At 41.5% G+C, this 16,578-nt stretch overlaps 1 protein-coding gene and 1 pseudogene across 2 annotated transcripts in view; both read right to left on the bottom strand.

Moving 5' to 3' along the window:
• The window catches only part of FAM120C (family with sequence similarity 120 member C), a 123,081-nt gene that overhangs the window by 25,505 nt on the left and 80,998 nt on the right, over positions 1–16,578 (bottom strand). The window lies entirely within an intron of this gene.
• Positions 11,630–13,179, bottom strand: LOC132007553 (beta-galactoside alpha-2,6-sialyltransferase 1-like; annotated as a pseudogene).

The following is a 16,578-nucleotide window of genomic DNA, read 5'->3' as shown; positions in this document are numbered from 1 at the left end:
TTCCATGTATTTCTTTCTTCCTCTTGAGACTTGTTCTTTGACCCATGAATTGTATTAAAGTGCTCTGTAATTTTCCAAGTATTTCCAGGTTTTCCTATTAATTTCTAGTTTGATTCCATAGTGGTCTGAGACTATACTCTGTATAATTTTAATGAGCTTAAGTTTACTGAGTTTATTTACCCTAAAGATACAGATGTAGTGATCTGAAGGGGCACGTGCACCTGAATGTTTATAGCAGCAATATCCACAATAGCCAAAGTATGGAAAGGACCTAGATGTCCATCAACAGATGAATGGATAAAGAAGATGTGGTATATATATACAATGGAATACTATGCAGCCATCAAAGGAAATAAAATCCTGCCATTTGCGAAGAAGTGGATGGAACTTCAGAGTATCACGCTTAGCAAAATAAGTCAATCGGAGAAAGACAACTATCTCCCTGATATGAGGACGGGGAGATACAAAGTGGGGGGTTTGGGGGGGGTAGGAAAGGAATAAATGAAACATGATGGGATTGGGAGGGAGACAAACCATAAGAGACTCTTACTGTCACAAAACAAACTGAGGGTGACCGGGGGGAGGGGAGGTAGGGAGAGGGTTGTGGGGTTATGGACATTGGGGAGGGTATGTGCTATGGTGAGTGCTGCGAAGTGTGTAAACCTGGCAATTCACAGACCTGTACCCCTGGGGTTAATAATTCAGTATATGTTTATTAAAAAATTAAGACATTAAAAAAAAGTTTGCTGAAAAAATGAGTCTACAGCACGATATTCATAAGGAAACTCTAGCTCCATCTTTTGGCCAACGCTGCTAATCAGCCCGCCTCAAATGAATTACAAGAAAGAGAGGACAGTGTCCAAAGAGAGTGAATGAGACAAGAGGAAACAGTAATTATTAAATCAACCAATATTTGGTGATGCTCATCATGTGTTATTTTTTAAATCATGATTCCATTGGGAATTTATTCTGGGAAAAATCACAGGATTACTAATTCCCCATGACAAGACAGCTTGATTACTCTTAGTAGTATTTACATTATTATAAAGATTTTTAAAAAAATTTATTTATTTGACAGAGAGAGAGATCACAAGTAGGCAGAGAGGCAGGCAGAGAGAGAGAGAGGGAAGCAGGCCCCCCGCCAAGCAGAGAGCCTGACAGAGTCCTAGGGTTCTATCCTAGGACTCTGAGACCATGACTTGAGCCAAAGGCTTAACCCACTGAGCCACCCAGGTGCCCTATGTTATTATACATACTACGTACAAACATTACATATTATAATATATGCAGCAAACTATAAGTTACTCATATGACCAACATTTACAAATGCCTCTTGTATTCTAGACACTCTGCCATAAATGTTATGCACATAGAACATAGTAGCAAATACATACTTGGGGTCTGACATAGTTGGTCTCAATCTAGGTTCTACTTCTTTTCTATGTGATTCCGGGCAAATGCTTCTTCAGCTTCTAGGGGCTGTAGTTCTCTTCCTCATCTCTAAAATGGGGATAATACTACCTAAATCTCAAAAGGCTGTAATAAGTAAAGGAGAAAATGCACATAAAAGCACTTAGCAGAGTGCCTGCTATAGCAGCACTACTGGTTACCATTTGTAGCTGAACTAATTATGGTCTAAGTCTTCCTTTACTATTTGGTGAGGCCCTCATATCATATATTAAATTCAGAATCTGTTTCTACCTTATTTATTCTATTTTTATTTCTTATGCCAGTACCATGCTGACTTAAGTTTTAAATATGCTTTAGTATATGTTAGTTTCCCCCATTTACTTCACTTCTTTTAATTTTAAGTAATATTTATGATTTTATTCTGATTTCAAATGTTCATTATCATTCAGAAAATAGGAAAAAAGCAAGAACAAAGTATAAAGGAAATGAAAGATAAACACGGAAATAATCTGTACTCTTACCATTCAGATATTACCACTGTTAAGATTATGATTTTGGCTTCCTTCTTCCTATACTCTGTATAATTTTAATGAGCTTAAATTTTCTCTATTTCAATTTTCTCTATTTCAATAAATAGAACTCTGTATCTTACTTTTTTCACTCAACAAACATTATGAGAACTCTTCATTCATTAATTACTTTTCAAAAACATTTACCTTTCGTTTTCTTATTTCTTTATTTTTTTCATTTGATGGGATGCCTGGGTGGCTCAGTGGATTAAGTGTCTACCTTTGGCTCAGGTCATGATCCCAGGACCCTGGGATTGAGTCCCACATCTAACTCCTTGCTCAGCAGGGATCCTGCTTCCCCCTCTCCCTCTGCCCCTCCCCCAGCTTGTGCATGCTCTTTATCTCTCTCTCCCATCTCTCTGTCAAATAAATAAATAAAATTTAAATAAATAAATAAATGAATGTTTATTTAATAACTAAAATACATAAAAATAAATATTTATTTATTTGACAGACAGATCACAAATAGGCAGAGAGGCAGTCAGAGAGAGAGAGGAGAAAGCAGGCTCCCCACTGAGCAGAGAGCCCGATGCGATGCGGGGCTCAATCCCAGGACCCTGGGATCATGACCTGAGCAGAAGGCAGAGGCTTTAACCCCTGAGCCACCCAGGCGCCCCTAAATAAATAAAATCTTAATTTTTTTTTTCATTTGAGTATAGCTGACACACAATGTTACATTAGTTTTGGGTGTACAACTCAGTGATTTTATATATATATATATATATATGATTTTATTTGTGAGAGAGAGAATGAGCAGTAGGGAGGGGCCGAGGGAGAGAGAGGCAGGGGGGAGAGAGAGAGGAGCAGACTCTCCCCTGAACAGGAAGCCCGGTGAGGGGCTCAATCCCAGGACCTGGAGATCATGACCTGAGCTGAAAGCAGATACTTAACTGACAGCCACCCAGATGTCCCACGTTTATGTATTATGCTCTGCTCACAAGTGTAGCTACCATCTGTTACCACACAAAGCTATTAAAATATCACTCACTATATTCCCTATGCTGTGCCTTTTATTCCCATGGCTTACTCATTCCTTAAATGGAAGCCTCTATCTGCCACTCCTCTTCACCCACTTTGCCCAACCCCCACCCACTGTCCTCTGGCAACCATCACATTGTTCTCTGTATTTATAAGTCTGATTCTGCTTTTTGTTTGGTTAATTCATTTGATTTTTTAGATTTCACGTGTAAGTGAAATCATATGGTATTTGTCTTTTTCAGTCTGAGTTATTTCACTTATCATAATACCCTCTAGGTCCTTTCATGTTGTCTCATTTGACACAATCTCATCTTTTTTGTATGGCTGTGTGAAATTCCATTACACACACACACACACACCATTCTTATCCATTCCTCTAATGATGCACAGTTAGGTTCCTTCCATATCTTGGCCATTATAAATAATGCTGTAATAAACACAGGGGTGCTTATGTCTTTTTTTTTTTTTAAGATTTTATTTATTTATTTGACAGACAGAGATCACAAGTAGGCAGAGAGGCAGGTAGAGAGAGAGAGGAGGAAGCAGGCTCCCTGCTGAGCAGAGAGCCCAATGCGGGACTCGATCCCAGGACCCTGAGATCATGACCTGAGCCGAAGGCAGCGTCTTAACCCACTGAGCCACCCAGGTGCCCTGCTTATGTCTTTTTGAATTAGTATTTTTGTATGGGTAAATACCCAGCAGCAGAATTACTGGATCATATGGTATTTCTATTTTTAATTTTTCAGGAACCTCCATACTGTTTTCCACAGTGGCTGTACCAATTTACTTTCCATCTACAGTGCACCAGGGTTCCTTTTTCTTCACCTTGTTATTTCCTGTACTTTTGATTTTGGCTATTTGACAGGTGATACCTCACTATGGTTTTGATTTGCATTTCCCAATGATGAGTGGTGTTGAGCATCTTTTCATATGTCTGTTAGCCATCTGGATGTCTTTGGAAAAATGTCTATTTAAGCTCTCTGTCCATTTTTTAATTGGACTGCCTTCTGGTGTTGAGTTTTAGAAGTTCTTTATGTATTCTAGATATTAACCTCTTATCCAGATATATCCTTTGCAAATATCTTCTCCCATTCAGTAGGTTGTCTTTTTGTTGATTTTTTTCACTGTGCAAAATCTTTTTGTTTTGGTATGGCCCTAACAGTTTATTTTTGTTTTTGTTCCTCTTGCCTTAGGAGACATATCTAGAAAAATGTTGCCAGGCCAATGTCAAGGAAGTTAGTGCCTATGCTCTCTTCTAGGATTTTTATGGCTTTAGGACTCATATTTAGGTCTTTAATCCATTTTGAATTTATTTCTGTGTAAGGCATCAGAAGGCAGTCCAGTTTTCCCAGTACCACTTATTGAAGAGACTATCTTTTCCCCATTGTATAGTCTTGCCTCCTTTGTTACAGATGAATTGACCATGTAAGTGCAGGCTTATCTCTGGGGTCTATATTTCATTTCTCTGATCTTTGTGTCTATTTTTGTGCCAGTACCATACTGCTTTGATTACTACAGCTTTGCAGTATATCTTAAATCTGGAATTACGATACCTCCAGCTTTTTCTTTCACAAGATTGCTTTAGTTATCAAGGGCTTTGTGGTTCCACATAAATTTTAGTATTATTTCTTCTAGTTTTGTGGCAAATATTGGTATTTTGATAGGGATTGCATTGAATGTGTAGATTGCTTTGGGTAGTATGGACATTTTAACCAAAAACATAATTTTTAATGACTGCATATTCATGATGTGAACATGCCACTTTACTTAACATTCCTGTAACAGTGGAAACTTGTTTTTCTTTTTACATATATTATATTTAATAGTATAAATAGTATAAATAATACTACAAAGATCACATACATATCTCATCAGTATCTCTGATTATTCATTCTCTTAGGATAGATTCCTAGATTTGGAATTACTGAGCCAAAGTTATGTCCATTTTAAAGGTCCTCAATACATTTTGCCGAACTGTTTTCCATACTAGTTTGTCCCATCTTCTAGCAGTGTATAAGCATGTATTGTTATCATTAATCTTTAATGATTTAATGGGCAAAAAAGGCTCTTGCTATTTAAATAGCTCATTGATTGCTAATGATGAGGTTGCATTTTTTAAAAAGATTTCATTTATTTATGAAAGGGAGAAAAAGAGAGCATGCAAAATCAGGGGGAGCAGCGGTGGGAGAGAAAGAAACAGGCTCTCTGCTGAGCAGGGAGCTTAACTTGGGGCTCAATCCCAGGACCCTGGGATAACGACTGAGCCGAAGGCAGACGCTTAACCAACTAAGCCACCCAGACACCACAAGGCTGCATATTTTTTTTACAAACACTTATATACTTCTATGACTGCTCTATGTCTATCATTAACTATCAATTCTCTTGTCCTACTCATAGCTCCTTCTCAGATAATCTAAAGCTTTAATCTTTATGTTAGTGGCAGCCATTTGGACACAGAGTATATAGCTAAGCTAAATCAAATCAATCCATGGCTTGCCAGACTCTCAAGAACTTGAATTAAGAGATCCCAAGAGTGGTGAAACAGAAAGAGTGACACAGGCCCATGAAAGAGTAGGCAGTCTCCATTTCTGCCTTTCCAGCACTATTCCTTGTGTGTACCTTTCTTTTCCTTGGAAGACAGTAAGCCTACCTGGTAGGCAGAGATGGCTTTTGTTCATTGTAAACAAATGAATCTGAAGAGTGTCATTTACCCATTTTTGTCTTGGGGTGCTAGAACAGGCATATCTTGTTTCATTGTGCTTTGCAAATACTGAACTTTTTACAAATTGAAGGTTTGTGACAACCCTGCATCAAGCAAGTCTATCAGTACCATTTTCCCAACAGCATTTGCTCAGTGTCTCTGTATCACATTTTGATATTTCTTACAATATTTCCTATACTTTCATCTTTATTATGGTTGTTATGGTGATCTGTGATTAATGACATCTGATGTTGCTACTATTTTGGGGGGCATGACAAACCACATCCATATATGACCGTGGACTTAACTGATAACTCTGTGTGTGTGTGTGTGTGTGTGTGTTCTAACTGTGCCATCAACAGGCTGTTCCCCAGTCCCTCTCCCTCTCCCCAGGCCTCCCTATTCCCTGAGACACAACAGTATTGAAATTAGGCCAGTTAACCCTACAACAGCCTGGAAACGTTCAAGTGAAAGGGAGAGTCACATATCTCTCACTCTAAATCAAAACTGAAAAATGATTAAACTTAGTGAGAAAGGCATGTCAAAAGCCAAGACAGGATGAAAGCTAGGCCTCTTCTGCCAGTTAACCAAGTTGTAAATGCAAAGAAAAGGTTCTTACTATTCCAATGAATACATGAATGATAAAAAAGAGAAACAGTCTTATTACTGATGTGGAAGAAGTTTTAGTGGTCTGTGTAGAGGATCAAACCAGCCACAACATCCCCTTAAGCAAAACCTAATCCAGAACAAGACCCTGACTCTCTTCAATTGTGTGAAGACTGAGAGAGGAGAGGAAGTTGCAGAAGAAAATTTTGAAGGTAGCCAAGGCTGGTTCATGAGGTTTAAGGAAAGAGGTAGTCTCCATAACAAAGGTGTAAGGTGAGGCAGCATATGCTGGATGTAGAAGCTAGATGTAGCAAGGGAGTCACCTGCTCTTCATGAAAGTGAGTCAATGGTAAACTTCACTGCTCTTACTTTAAGAAATTGCCACAGCCATTCCAGCCTTCAGCATCCACTACCCCTATCAGTAGAAGCCATCAACATTGAAGCAAGACCCTCCACCAGCAAAAAGATTGATTTGCTGAAAGCTCAGATGATGGTAAGCATTTTGTAGCACTAAAGTATTTTTTAATTAAGGTGTATACATTGTTTTTTAAGACATAATGTTATTGTATACTTAACAGGCTACAATATATGGTGTAAACATAACTTTTATATGTACTAGCAAACAAAATACTTGAATTGACTTACTTCACTGTGATACTCACTTTATCACAGTGGTCTGGAACCGAACATACAACATCTCCGAGGTATACTTGTAATTAGAAAGCCATTATATGTTGAGAATATTGACAGATGAACTGTCCTGACTTGCAAATATTTCCCATTGGTAATTTGTCTTTTAATTTTATGTATTTTGGAATACACAAGTTCTCATAATTATTGATCTCTTTTTTACATCTTCCCCTTTTGGTGGGGAAGTGCCTCAAGTCTTTATCTTTTTTCCTTAACACTAATCATTTTTTAAAATAAAATTTTTACTTTGCAAAATTTTTATATATATAGAAATTTACCTTTAAAAAGTTCAGTTGAGGTATAATTTAATATACCATAAAACTCATCCACTGTAAGTGTAGAATTTAATGATGTTTAGTAAATTTACAGAATTGTGCAACTACCAGGATAATTGAGTTTTAGAATATTTTCATTGCCCCAGAAAGATCCCTCATTCTCCTGTGCAGTCACTCCTCATTCCCACCCCAAAGGCAACTATGGATCTGCTTTCTATCTCCATGGATTCACCTTGCTGAACATTTCATATGAATGGAATTTTGTGGTCTTTTGTGACTGGCTTCTTTCCTTAGCATAGTTCTTAATTCAACTTTTAAGTTTGATATTGTAGATTCATATGCAATTTTAAGGAATAAAATAGAAGGATCCCGTGAACACTTTACCTAGCTCTCCCAATGGTACCATCTTACAAAATATAATACAACATCACAGCCAGGATACTGACACTGACCCAGTCATCATCAAAAGGATTCATCATATTGCCTCTTTTATAACCACACCCATCTTCTTCCCCCACTCCATGTTCCTAACCTCTGGAAATAACCAATCTGTTCTCCATTTCCATAATTTTGTCATTTCAACAACATCATATAAATGGAATCATACAGTATATAATCTTTTGGGATTGACTTTTGAAATTCAGCATAATTTCCTTAAGATTCATCTGAGTTATTGTGTGTTATCAAGATTTTGTTGCCTTTTATTGGTCAGTAGAATTCCATGGTATATATATATATATACAATAGATAAACAATTCATCTATTGAAAGACATCAGGGCTGTTTCTAATTTTGTAGTAATAAGAATAAAGATGTTATAAACATTAGTGTTCAGGTTTCTGTGGGGACATAAGATTTCATTTCTCTGGAATAAATGCCCAAGAGTGCAATTTCTGGGTTGTACAGTTATTTTTTTTAAGAAATTGACAAATTATTTTCCAAAGTAGCTGTACCATTTGACATTTCCAACACCACTGTATGAATGATTCAGTTTCTCCACATCCCCCCAGTGTGTGGTATTATCACTATTTCTATTTATTTTTTGAGAGAGAGAGCATGTGCATGCATGCAGGGGAGGGTTGGAAGGAGAGGGAGAGAGGGAAGGAATCTTAAGCAGGCTTCACAATCAGCATGGAGCCTGTCATGGGGCTTGATCTCAAAGCCCTGAGATCATGACTTGAGCTGAAATCAAGAGTCGGATGCTTAATTGGCTGAGCCACCCAGGTGCCCCATCACTATTTCTTATATTAGCCATTCTGATAGCTGTATAATATCTCATTGTGGTTTTAATCTGCATTTTCCTAATGGCTAATAATATTGAACATATTTTCGTGTATTTATTTGCTATTGTATATCCTCTTCAGGGAAATGTTTGTTCATGTATTTTGCCCATTTTTTAATTGGATTGTTTGGGTTTTTTTGTTGTTGTTTTTCATGTTTTGTTTTGTTTTGTTTTTACTGTTGAGTTTTGAGAGCTCTTTATATACTGTAGATACTAGTCCTTTGCTGAATATGTGGTTTGCAAACATTCTCTTCCAGCCTGTAGTTTGTCTTTTCATCCTATTCAATGGGCTTTCTTTCAATTGGCAAAAGTATTTTTTAAACACTTATTTAAAATTTTTACATAATCTTTGGGTAATTCAGAATTAGATTAGACATGTTTCTGAAGCTTCTGAGATTGAGGTTTCCAAACCAATGTGAATAGCTTATGTGATTGGTGGAAGGACAGGGGGACCTCATGATATAGGATGAACAGATGGCTACTGATGAAGACAGAACCCTCCTCCCCTTATGGACAAGGACTTTCCTGTCACACTCAGTCATCATTTTTAAGTTATCTGTCACAAATATTAAACATATCACTAGACCAACAATAATACCCCTATCTAATGTGCATTTTACTAGTTTCCATATGTAAAGAACACAGAATTAAAAAGTTTGTAGTCCTAGAATCACACATAAAATTAATCTGATCCCATATTACAATAACAAATAAAAGCTAGCATCTACCCAGCATAGTCTCAGTGTCCACACCAACACCTATCTTCTGTTGATGGAATGCCACCTTCCTCTCACTCAGTGTTTGTGATTCAAAGATTGCAATGAATATGTTGATCAGAACAGGAACCAACCCAGATGGGTACCTGGCTAGCTCAGTCAGTACAGCATGTGACTCTTGATCTTGGGGTTGTGAGTTCAAGCCCTATGTTGGGTGTAGAGATTACCCCCCCACCAAAAAAAAAGCAGGCCAGGAATTCATGGGCCCAGAGAGGCAGAAAAGACTTGCTCCACATAGCAGTAAATGGCCCAAGTGCTCCACCCGTTCCGAAGCAGAATTAGGCCTGAACTGCAAGCAGGGATGATGATGAGGAAAAGGGCCATGTTCTGTACCTTCCACTGCCTTGTATGGTTTCCTGGGTGTTCCAGGCAGGGTAGTTATTGTCTCCCAATAAGACAGTTAATTCTCTGAGGACAGGAACCCCTCTCTGCCCTCCCTCAAAGCAAGGTCCTAACCAGGTGTGAGCACAGAACAGGTCCTTAATGAAGGAAGGAAGAAAACCATAATGTACTGAGCACCTGTTATGTGCCAGGACAGATGTTTCATGTGATCCTCACAATAGTCCTGATGTAGGCTCATCACCCCCATTTTACAGATGAGGAAATAGTCTCAGGAGATTTCGCCCATGGTGGCACTGATAGTAAACAGGGGATCATCAATTTAAAAACCCAGGGCTTCTCCCTTCAGGGTTCCTTTTACTGCTTATTTAAGCCAAGTGTTTGGCAGCAAATGAGCACTGCAGCTCCCAGATGGCTGGTCTGTAGCTCACGCTTAAGAGGCCCTTGAGCACATGGAGCCAGGAGTCCAAAATCCTGGGTCTAGGAGCCCTGGCTCTATAGCATTACTTTGTGACCCTATGTGAGTCCTTTACTTTCTCCACACTGGAGGCTGGACTATTCCAATGCGGTTCTTCAATGGGGGAGGGGGTAGCAAAACTACCTGGAAGCACCTTTGCAGACTACGGTAGCAAGGCCTCTGTCTGGATACTTGACATTGTTCCCTTGCTGGAGGGATGGAGGGCACGGCAGTCTGATAAATTTTGGGAGAATCAGTTATGATCTCTAACTTCTGAGAGTGACTAAATTCTAGGGAACCACATCCCCACTCCCTGAGAGACATTCCATAAAAGGCCCATGAAGATCAAAGAAATTGTCAGGTCAGGATACTTTTAAAGTAGAAAATGCTTAAAGGCAATTTGAGAGAGGGGGAAAAACTACTACTTTCAAAGGGAAAAAGCAAGATTGCGGTCAGGAGGGGGTAGGGTGGGCATCAATAGGGAAGCAGTGGACATGGTGGGCAAACCCAGCTGTAGGGTAGGATCAGGCCAGGGTGAGCCTGGACAAATCCAGTTTTTGGCATCTGACTTGCCTAGTGTCTGCCATGGGGCTGTACTTGCTACCTCAGACAGGACAAGGGGTTTCCTCAAAAAATAATTTGACCCTTTAAGTTCAGGTAGACCTTAGAGAATAATTACAGGCAACAAAGGCAGAAAGGAAAACACAATTCAAATGACTCAAATATCTGCATGACATGTTTCTTCTCTTCCTCTAAAATTTCCTTCATAGCCGCAGCTCTGTGAAGCCCTCTCCAGCCATAGATACAGCAAGTGTATGATCCCTCCCAAATGTGCTTGCCTCTCCACAACACCTCCCTCCCCCAAACCCATGCACTGAACACAGTGAATCTTCCCTCTCTCTCAGTGAACTATGAGGAACTGGAGGATGGAGACTGTGCCCTCTGTGCCTCTTACCTCCAGATGGAGGTGGCTATGGGATCATCAAGACCCTTTGCTCATAAGCACCCAGCCTAAGGACCCACCAAACCAGCTAGACAGACAGAATACCACCTCTCTCAGGGGCATGGACCTGGGGGGGGCAACTTTGTACTGGAGCAACTGAGCATGTTTCCTATGTCCTGTACCACTTACTGGCCCCCCAGAGCCACCCTATATGCAAGCTCAATCATAATTTGGGTAAATTTCTTTAACACATGAGATCAGTATCTAGGTGCAGATTTCAAGCAATAGAGTGCTGGTTTGTGAGAATAACATCATTCCAATGGGGGAAAACAGCCCAGCTCTGGTGAGAAAGGTAGATCTTGCATTTACCTTTGTGTGGAAAGAAAGCTAGGTGTGTGTTTACGTGTGTGGCAGGAGGATTTGGGCTCACACACCTCTGTAGCTACAGGGCAGACTGGTTGCTGTTGGCTGCTTGCTGTTGGGCTCCTACAGCCTGGTACTCTTGTGGCCTGAAGGCCTACAGTGCAAGCTGTGATTATTCAGGAATGTGGTCTGCCCAGGCTTGGTGGAGAAGAGCTAGGGGACATGACCAGGGAGCCCATGCTCAGCAGCGAATTCTCTGGAAGCCAGGCAGTGGAGTTTTGCCAAGCAGGTAAATGTCCTTGTCTGTGCCCTGGTTAAGGTGCTTCACCAGATTCTTCTCAAAGAGGAGTGAGTGGTAGGTGCTCACTGTGCAGGCACTGCGAAAGAATTTCTGGTAGTAGTAGCACACATTGGTCTTGCACTTGGATAGGAGGAACTCATAAATATCCACCTGGTCACACAGCATGATGATGATGATGATGATGATGATGATGCCACCAAGCATCCCAGAAGATGGGGGATTTGGCTGAATGTCTTCTGTGGAGACTTCTTGAATGTTGTCCCACAGCTTAGGCTTGAGGATGTAAAAAGGCTGATCAGGATACAGCTCGCAACTGCTCTTATAGTACTTAAAGAAGCTGTAGTCAGGGCTCTGGTTCCATGCTGGGATATCTGAATTGCAAAGAGACGGGTCCCACACAATTCTCTCAATGCATAAGCTGTCTTGAGGAAGTGTCCCGAAGAGGTGACCAACTGAGAATTCATCAGGTGAATGGTAGTTTTTGTGCCCACATTTTCCTGGAAATTAGTTGCAGGTGTCGTATTAAACCACAGGACTGCATCATGATCATCTACTTCTTGGCCCATCTGAGAGGACTTCAGAGATTTTCTGCTCCTGAGATAATAGCACATCTGCCCCATGGCCAAGGCTTGGTCCCAATGTTCTCCTTGGGCAGGAAACCCTCCCATTCAGAAACACTGAAGGGAAAAATTTGTGGCCTTTACTATGGATATGTTCACATGGTCCCAGAGGTGGCAGTGCAGGGCCTCTGCACTGAACTTGAACCCTGGCCCTAGCACTTTATATTTCTTTTTAAATTTTTTTTAAAAAAAATTTCGTTATGTTAGCCACCATACAGTACATCATTAGTTTTTGATGTAGTGTTCCACGATTCATTGCGTATAACACCCAGTGCTCCATGCAATATGTGCCCTCCTTAATACCCATCACCAGGCTAACCCATCCCTCCAACACCCTCCCTTCTAAAACTCTCCGTTTGTTTCTTGGAGTCCATAGTCTCTCACTCCAGCTTCTCCCCCTTCATTTTTCCCTTCTCCTTATGTTCTCCATGCTGTTGGATGTTCCACAAATAAGTGAAACCATATGATAATTGACTTTCTCTGTTTGACCTATTTCACTTAGCATAATCTCCTCCATTCCCACTTTATATTTCTTCATGTTCAGATAATTCCTCCAGATTTTCTGCAGCCTGGTGATAAGGTTTTTGGAAGAGCTGTCCTTGTTTCACAACTGAAAGGAGGGCTCTGGCTTGGTCTTGGCTGGGCCCCGGGGCCTGTTAAGGACATGGATGTTGAGGGCCTTGCTGCCCCTGTGGGGGTCCTGGAAGCCATAGACCATTTCTCCAAACTTCTCAACATCTGAAATTGGTTTGCAATTTAAGGGAATCACAGTAACTCCGTTTCTTCTTCTCCTTCCCCACAGATGACTGCGAATAGGAGAAAGGCCAGCACACAGCAACTCAACTATCTCTTCAAGTTGGTGTGAATCATAATGAAAGAGGCATTCAAGGCAGTCACTCGGTTCTGAACAGGAAAACAAGACTGGTTTTGGCTAAGGCCCCTGGGGCTGCAGATCCTTCCAGTCTTTAGGAACCAGCACCATTCTCCATGGGAGGAATATTTACTTTATTGAGCCTGGAAGCCAATGTTCATTTATCTCAGGATGATCACAAATCATCTTGATGTTCCCAGGGCTAAGATCAGTGTCCATAGCTCAGCTCATGTGCCAAATAAGCAAACGTTCTCTTCCCCTAGTCCAGAAGTAGGGGCACACATCCAGCCTGGGATCAAAGTGCTCCTGGATGAGGAAAACCTCAGTGCTGGGACAGAGGCTTGGCCCCAAGGAGACCAGTTCATTTTCGGCTGGGCTCCATGATTTCACTGTCTCTCTCTGGGCTGCTCACTGTAGAGCTCTCCACAACTGGCTCCACCCTGCTTGCTGCACACTTGACCACCTGGGCTGCAGCTGCTCTGCCTGCTCTGTGCCCTTGCAGGCAGCTGCTCCCTTGGTTCTGCCCGGTGTCCACCCAGGCCCAGCCCTGTCACCCCACTCTTCTCCACCAGATGCCGGCCAACTCTGTGCCCTGCGGCCACAAGGGAGCCTGGTGCCTAGTATCAGGTCCTGACAGGAGGCTCTGCTAGGTAGGGGTGGGGGACCTGAGCTGTGGGGTGGATGGGATGGTGAAAGAGGGAAGAAAAGAGCTCAACTCGCAAAAGTTTTTAGCTCTAAGGAGGTCCAATTTATTAGTTTTTCCTTCTATGAATTGTGCTTTTGGTTACAAGTCTAAGAACACAAAATCTTTAAAAAATCAATTAAGTGAGTAAATTAGAAAAATATATTTGGAGACAAGATGGCGGGGAAGTAGGAGGAGGCACCTTTACAACCTGTACCCTAAAGTAAGCTGATTACCTACCAAAGAACTCCGATCACCCATGAAATCAGCCTGAGATCATAATTATACCCATCTGGATCTCTACAGGGGCAGAAAACGCCAGTGGGCAGGTAAAGCAGAGTGGGAAAAGCGAACTGCTATTGGCGAACTGATATCAGAAGATACACAAAAGGGGGAGGGAGCGACCAGAGGCCACTGGTTGGAAAGTAATATCCCTAATAGGAGCGAGAGTGCCCTGCGTCTGGGGACCAGCATTAACTTGGAGACTGGTTGAAAGCACTCCAAAAGAGCAAAGGATCAGGGTGGGTGGGGGGGTGGGGACTATGGGAATCGGGGCGGCTAGGGACAGGGGCTTAAGTCCCTGGTCCCAGGACAGCCTCCCCTGGCGCTGAGCCAGAGAGAGTGCAGCAGAGAAACCAGGTCTTGGTCCCTAAGCCACCAGCGAGCCGAGAAAGCCTGGGGTCTGGCTCCTATGAGGGAATGGGAGCCAAGCTGGATGGCAGAATGCGCAAGCCCTGCTATACAGCCTGAGATGCGCATGCCCCTCATTCTCCCCTGAAAAAGGTACACAATGGCCCAGCCGGTGCTCTTTGACCCACGCCATTGTTTCAGAGCCTAAGACGTGCGCCCCAAACTCTCCCCTGAAAGAGGTGCGCGAAGACCCAGCCTGGTGCTTTCAGACCTGCGCCCTGTTCTATCAAAGCCTGAAAAGCATGCGTGACCCACAGCCTCCCCTGAAAGAGGTGCGCGCAAGCCGGGCGCTCTTAGACCCAGAAAGACCAGGCACTCCCAGCCCGGGCCAGCGGGAAAATCTCAGTGTGCGATCGCTGCTTGGAACCTCTCCAGCAGTCTGGAGCTGCCCAGAGAGCCGCTGCTGCCATGGTTTTGGGTACAAGCAGAAGATCCTGCATCCCCAGGGACCGCGATTTGGAACCTGCTCTACCAGAGGCCAAGGGGGAACTTATTTGGGCTCTGCAGCCAGACTGAGGCTTCTCTGTGAGAGGGAGGTCAGGATGCAGTTTGTTTTCCTCTAAAACTACAAAAACCATCAAAGGCGGTCAAGGTGAGAGAAAAAAAAAAAAGTGAACAAACATAAAAACCGCCAGAGAACAAAAGCCTGAAAAAAACCAGTTTCCTCAGAGCCCACCCCCTTGAGGGGGAAAGGGGGAATTAACTCAAGGAAAATCTTTGACTGAAAACCCATGTGGCAGGCCCCTCCCCCAGAAAACCAACCAAGAAAGGAAAAAAAAAAAAAAAAGACTACAAGAGAACAACCACCACTACTTCATAGGACAACCTTTATTTTTAACTCATTCCCACTATTCTGGTTCATATTTTTTTATATAGATAATTTTTTAACCTATTTACCATCAGTGAGCTGTCCAGTATATCAAATTCTATAATAACCTTCTAACCTGAACTTTCTGATACATACACCTGTGTTTTTCTTTTGGATTTCTATTTTTTGAAATTTTTAAAAATTTTATAGTTTAGTCTAGTTTATTCCTTTTTATTTTTATTTTCTAATATTCATATAGAGTTAAACTTCAAAGTAATCCCCGTTCCCCAATCAATACTACCCCTATAGGTAAGCCAATTTCTAATCCCCCTTTATCTTAGGGAAGTTGAGTCCTTTAACAAAGATATCAAGATACATACAGGAAGAGTAAAAACAATCTTCCTTGCCCACATTGAGAATTTATAAGCACTCTCCCATCTTTTTCTTCCACCACTGTTTCTGTGTTTTTGTGTTTGTCCTGATAGTATATAAATCTTACACTTGGGGTTCTTTTTGACGAGGTTCTTCCTTTATTTTCATATATATATTTTTTTCTCTTGTCATACACTTTTATCAGTCTTTTGGTTTGTCTGTTTTTGTTTGTATACTTCATAAATCTTACCTTGGGGCCCATTTGGGCTGAACCTTCTCATTCATCTTCCCTTTCTTTCCTGTCTCTCTCTCTCTTTCTTTTTTGTTTCTTTTCTTTTGTCTCTCGTATGGGTGGGGAATCCTGATTGCTCAGAAGTTCTCCAGGGTGCACCTTGAATGCACCATGGTCAATACATCCAGCTACATCTGTTCAGTCATCTCTCACCAAAATGACTAGGAGGAGGAATGCCCAACAGAAGAAGAATACAGAGGATGGACCTTCTGCAACAGAGCTAACGGCTATCAACGTAGACAATATGCCGGAAAGAGAATTCAGGCTAACAATTATCCAGGCAATAGCTAGGCTGGAGAAAGCCATGGATGACCAAATGGAATTGATTAGGGCTGAGCTGAAAGCGACCAGAGATGATGTTCACAATGTTAGGGCGGAGTTAAAAGCTACCAGGGCTGAGGCTCACAAATGCTCTCAATGAGTTCCAATCTAATCTAAATTCTCTCAAAGCTAGGGTAATTGAGACAGAAGATAGAATTAGTGATCTGGAGGACAAACAGATAGAGAGAAAGGATCAGGAGGAAGCCTGGAACAAACAGCTTAGAAACCACGAA

Source organism: Mustela nigripes, chromosome X (assembly GCF_022355385.1).
Source record: "Mustela nigripes isolate SB6536 chromosome X, MUSNIG.SB6536, whole genome shotgun sequence".
Taxonomy (NCBI): domain Eukaryota; kingdom Metazoa; phylum Chordata; class Mammalia; order Carnivora; family Mustelidae; genus Mustela; species Mustela nigripes.
The sequence above is the reverse complement of the archived record's forward strand: the minus strand, read 5'-3'. Positions and strand labels throughout refer to the sequence as shown.